A 6,000-nucleotide genomic window follows, 5' to 3' on the forward strand; every position below is an offset into this window, starting at 1 on the left:
GTAGTGTGTGTGTGTGTGTGTGTGTGTGTGTGTGTGTGTGTGTGTGTGTGTGTGTGTGTGTGTGTGTGTGTGTGTGTGTGTGTGTGTGTGTGTGTGTGTGTGTGTGTGGCTAAAAACGTGAGGCAATTATTTTAACCAACATTATTCCTTGGGTGTCCTTCAGCGTGGCAAGGTTAAAGGGAAAAAAACCAGGAGCCAAATCATTCCTCTGGTTGACGTGTGAGGGTGTTAATGGAAAACAAATAATACAAATCAAATTACACATGGCTGTGTACAGATAATATACTGTCATCAGGAGAATGTTTAAACTCCACCATTAAAGTCCTCTGTTTTGACCCCTTTGACCCCAGCAACAGCAGTTTTCTTTGGGGTTGGAGAATATTATATACAGACTTTGATAGTGAAGTCCAGTAAATGTCATATATTTAAGATTTTACTTCAAATATTAAGTAATAAAAGTAACTTTTACTTGTAATATTATTTTAAAAAAGTGACTTTAACTTATACCAAAGTCATTTTCTGGTAAGATACTTTTACTTAAGTATCCCTTTAAGGTACTTTGTACTTATGGTCATCAAGACTAAAAACTAGTGCTGGGCACACTAACGGCGTTACCGTCGTCAACGTTAACGCATGATGCGCTTCCATGACGACTGACCGGAAAAAGAAGCGCTTGACATCATGTTTACGTGACTCCCTATTGTAAAAATTAGTCTCTAAAATTATTTGACACAGTTTTTCATGCCGCGGCACCGGAGTCCAGGCACCGTTTACCACTTAGCTCCGTTAGCTCCTTTAGCGCCGTTAGCCTGCCTACAGTCGAACTGGAGCGGTCTGTTTATCAAACGAAAAGAGCAGCGCTACAAATAACCAGCGTACCTGTGTACTGCGTGTGTGTGTTTTTAAAGTTTAGCGTTACTTTTGTGACTCAGCGTCAACGTTAATGTGCCTAGCACTACTAAAAACATTAAAACCAGACCATTTTCTGCACCATTTACAATTTTGCCTCATTTTACTTCAGTGAGTGGGACCATGGAACATCATCTGATATTCACGTAATTCATGTTTTATTAAATTTGTCATGTCAAATCCATGTATGGGTACAGTAAAGTGACTTCATTTAATGCAGTCAGAGCTCTGATCATAAAGATTGATAGATTATTTTATACAAATAAGCAGCTTAAGGTTCAGGACTGGGAGATCAACATGCGGAACAACCACTTGTTTCTTTTATAAAGAGTTACATAGTGTTGCTTTAATTCCAACTCTAGTCCGTGAAGGAGAATTCATCCATTTCATCCACTCGATTGGAACGAGTTGCCAATTATGTCACACACAAAGGAGTCATTCATTCATTCTTGCCCATTTGGACCATAAGAAGCTGGATTGTGAATTTATCCCACCTGTTCCACAATCATGATGTCATGGCAGAGTCATTTTGGAAAAAGTGACTCCCGCTCAAAGCCCCCACAAATCCTCTGTGTTGCTATGACATATCGTTGGTTCCTGAGAACACTTTTTTGGCCATTTGCGGCTCGTTCTGACCAAAGAATGGCTGGACTGACACACCCTGTGCCTTCAAAAAAAAGTCACAAACGAAAAATTGCTTTTCCAGCCCGGATCTCCGTGTACAGTATGACATCTGCTTTGGCTATTGTTCTGTCCGCAGCTGTCTGGCAGCATTTGGTTTGGTTTTTGTTTCATTTTTTTTTTTTTCGAAAAACCCCATCAGCTTTTCTTTAAAAGGAAAGTGACAGTAACACAAAGTTTCAGGTTTGTGGCTCCTAAAATGCTTGAAGATTTAGTTTAAACACAGAAAGCCTGAAGTGACGCAGAGCCAACAGGTCTCTGACTTGTTAGTGCAGTTTGCATGCAAACAAGGTCTGTATTGAGGATGAACTCAATGGTGAATGAGGCTTCTGTTCACTTAAATAAAGCAGATAACAGTTTTTCAGTGCTGCAAATATAGATATATACATATGATACAATAATGTATATAGGTCATGTAACTGTGACACTGTTTCTTTGTTATACTTCCTCATTGAAATGCATGTTTTTTTTTTGCTTTTTTCCAGATCCTGTACCTGATGCATGATCCCCATTCACCTTACAGTTTACGGTTTACAGTGACGCTCTTCACCGAGTGGAAAATCAAACTGAAGCAGCCACTGGTCTGGATATTTACCTGTTTTTTCCTGTTTAAAACCCCCCACTATAATCCAGTGTGAAACTGAATGAATGAATGTCTTTATTTATTTCCGTTAAATTCATATAAAAAGTAAACATAAAGTGAGATCCTTGAACACAATTATGCCAATAGCTGAAAAAGGAATAGGCTTATTTTTGAAATTTAGAAATGTGGAGAAAATACATTGCACTTAGAATTATAGTAGTAGACTTTCAATTTGCATTAAAAACCGCGCTGACGCGACAACAATCAATGGCCAATCGGCGTTGAGATTCTCTGAATGACGTCACAAACTTGCCAGCGTCCAAACTCCGCTCAGGGAAAAGTGTCAGCCTTTCGGTTGTGAGCCGCTCAAACCGAGCTGTAGCATCTTTCTTTTCTTCTTCTGTAGGAATGCATCCCATTCCCTGCGTCCAGACTTGTACCGCCACCCGATGGTGAAGTGAGATACTACACAAGATATGCGACATGCACTTCGCTGCATGCAGCATGAGCACAGAAGTATATAAGGCTACCAAGACCAAATTATTATTATTTTTCCTTTGAAGCAATTATACACACACAAAATCCTAAGCCCCTCCGAAATCTTACATAGTGGACCTTTAAGGAACAGAGACAGTATGAACGCATGACTCTATGTCAGTGATGGAGAGCGTGGCTGGTGTTGTTTGATCCCCGCTGACCTCACTGACTGAGCTGCTGTTCCTCTGGGCAACAGATGTTCACTGGAATTGTGTGCGTGTTCATTTCATACGGGGGAGATGACGCCTGAGAAGCCAGCGAGGGTCAGTCTGGGTCTCATTCTCTTCATTTAGCAGCTTGCCAGGAGACGCTGCCGAGCTGAAAAAATGTGTGAACACTGCCCAGATTCTGATTTAAAGGCTGCCCATGGTTTTTTTGCCTTTCCGCCGCTGCGATACTATTTATACTGGTCGCTGTCTTTGCCAGAGCTGAAGAAGCTGGGAAACATCAGCGGATTTTTTTAATCCAAAAACCACCGGAAAAACACAAGAGTCTTGGGAGGAGAGGTTGCTTTTTATATATATATAAAAACTCCTATTGACAAAAATTCATGCATGGGAGAGTTTTCACAAGTTTCCTGCAGTGCCCAACAATAGAATGTTTTCATTCTCCTCCACCTTCTTCCCCATACAGCAGGACTGATGGAGACACTGATTGTTTTTGGTCTTGTGTTTGTATTCTTGGCTCTGGCCTATATCAAAGCACATAGTGGGACAGAACATGGGACATTTGTAAGCCAGGAGCTACATACAGAGCACACAACGATTGGTATAGCACTCAATACTGGTCTCATTAGACTTTTTTATCTGTATACTGTAACAGCCAGAGGTGGAAAGTAATGACATTTTAGATAATTTTAAATCACATCTGTTGCTGAGTAACAGACAGGACAGGTGAATGATGAGGAGTGATGAGGATAGAGGACAGGGGAATGATGAGGAGAGGTGAATTGGTGCTAATTATGGTCGCTGAGTGAGTGAGAAAGCTAAAGCATTTGTGACCTTTGACCCATGTTGACTGGCATGTGATGTATTAATATATTTCATATTGTCAGCACTTTAATTTGTAAAGGTTTTACCTTTAACTAAAAACAATTCATGTCAGATTTGTGTCCCCTTTTTGCACGACACAAGAAAGAACCCCAACCTAAATTTTAAACAAGCTACTTTTTTAAACCAGTTCTTTTTACTTGTAAAATCTTATAAAAAATAGTGGTATTTTATTTTAATTCAATACTCTTTCCACTTCTGGTAATAGCACAGCATCAGGTCTCATTACTGTCAGTGCTGCCTCTGTCTGATCCCTCTTTTTTAATGGAGGACTTTAAATTATTCCTCATCACATAGACGGCTACGTAATGCGCCTGTTTTTACATCTCAATGAGGTAATTTGTCCGTCAAGGCCCTTTTAACTGATTAATTGAATTTCAATTAAACGAACCTTCAGACAATACAGACAAGGTTCCATTTAAATATGTACCTTTGGCCTTACTGTCAGAGGTCCAGGAAGGGGATAATAAATAATTAAGCATTTAAAGTATATTCCATTTCAGGGTATGCATGGATTTTTTGTTTTGTTTATACACAAACTTGTGGCTGAAAAATCCATATTAAAATGTTTGGTAATGTCAGAGGAAAGTTGCCTATAACAAATGTCTTGTCACAATCAGCTTATGCGGCAGTGTAGTTTGTAATAATGTAATAATACTAACATCATTGCTTGATTCAAAAACATAAGATACTTGCCCACAAGTGTATCAAAGCAACCTTCCTCCTATTCCTTCTGCTGCAATCAGTTTCGCAATATCTTTTAGATTTAAGAAACAAACTTCAGTTTAGTGGCAATGAAATCGAGGTGTTGCGTTCAGGTGCTGTCAGAAATATTTGTATCACACACTACAGCCTGAACAGTAAGTGAAAAACAGGTCGAATATATTTTGAATCTTGGAAACTGCAGTGCTGTAATAACTGTGTCATACATGGTACTCTTTTTACGAAAATGTTTGTATTATGTATATGGGTTAGTTGAACACAACTGACTGTCTTTCTCACAATTGCCACAGCAAAACAGTTAAATCTTTCTAGTGCACATATACTTAATTAAAATCAGTACTTTTTGCACACAGACCAAATAGTGATTGTGAAATTGACCTCTGCATTTAACCCAGATGTAAGGAGCACCCCCAGGCCCATTTGAACTGGCAACTTTCCGGGTTACAAGCCCAACTTGTTTCCTTTTCATCATTTGGTGCCAAAAATAACAATAAAAATAGCAATACGTACTGAATGCTACCATTAGTTGTCAATTCCACCTGAAAGGGCTTAATTGTTAATTTGTTCCATTAACACATAGTTATTGTGACTGTATGAATATCACTTGATGGTAAGACATGAAAAATGTTACCTTAGCTTAACACAGCTAAGATTAATTTACAATTAGAAGTCAACCAACTGAATGACCAGCTAACTAATGGGGACAATTGAATTGAATTACAGATAGTAATGAATGAATGAATGATTCCTCTGCTCACCCCTCACTTTCCCAAGCGTGTCAAGGAATTAAATATAAATAAATAAAAACGTTTTTTCCTCAGTAACGGATGTAATCACTAAGAATAAACGTCATCTATTCTAAAAAAAGAGATAATAACACGTTTATAGTGCGAATGCCACATAGAACTAGCCTTTACGAAGAGCAAGTGAAGGCAACATGAGCTCACGCCTTCCGTGAATGCTGATTGGCTGCCAATTACCAGCCGGCGCCTGTGATTGGCTGCTGCGGGTCCATTGAATCCCCTCCTCTACCTTTGTCAATTTCTTGCGCTCCCGTTGAAACGCCTGTTTGTTGTTTCTCCTCGGGCTCCGGGAGGAAGAAGTTAACTCGTCCTCGGCTCTGTCGTGTCTGCGTCTCTCGGGCGTTAAGGGAAACGGAGAGAGTTACAGAGAAAGCTCCGCTGCCTCCCCCCCGACCACAGGACGAGGGAAGTGTGGACCTGAAAGACGGAACGGATAAAGAAACGTGAACATCACCTTGTGAGCACCGCGCGGTGCTGCTGCTGCTGCTCGAGCCAACGTGCGACACTGGGAGTGAGTGTGGAGCAAAACCGGGGAATGACTTAAACACACCCGGAGATGGTTGACTACACGCGGGGGGCCTTCACAGACACTACTACCGCTGCTACTGTGAACTGTATGTCCTAAAACTGAACATACAAAGCGAGAGAGAGAGAGAGAGAGGATTAAACAAAGTGCTCCTTCTTCTTCTTCTTCTTGTCAGCAAACGGATTAATT

This window comes from Microchirus variegatus (genome assembly GCF_963457635.1).
Source record: "Microchirus variegatus genome assembly, chromosome: 2".
Classification (NCBI taxonomy): domain Eukaryota; kingdom Metazoa; phylum Chordata; class Actinopteri; order Pleuronectiformes; family Soleidae; genus Microchirus; species Microchirus variegatus.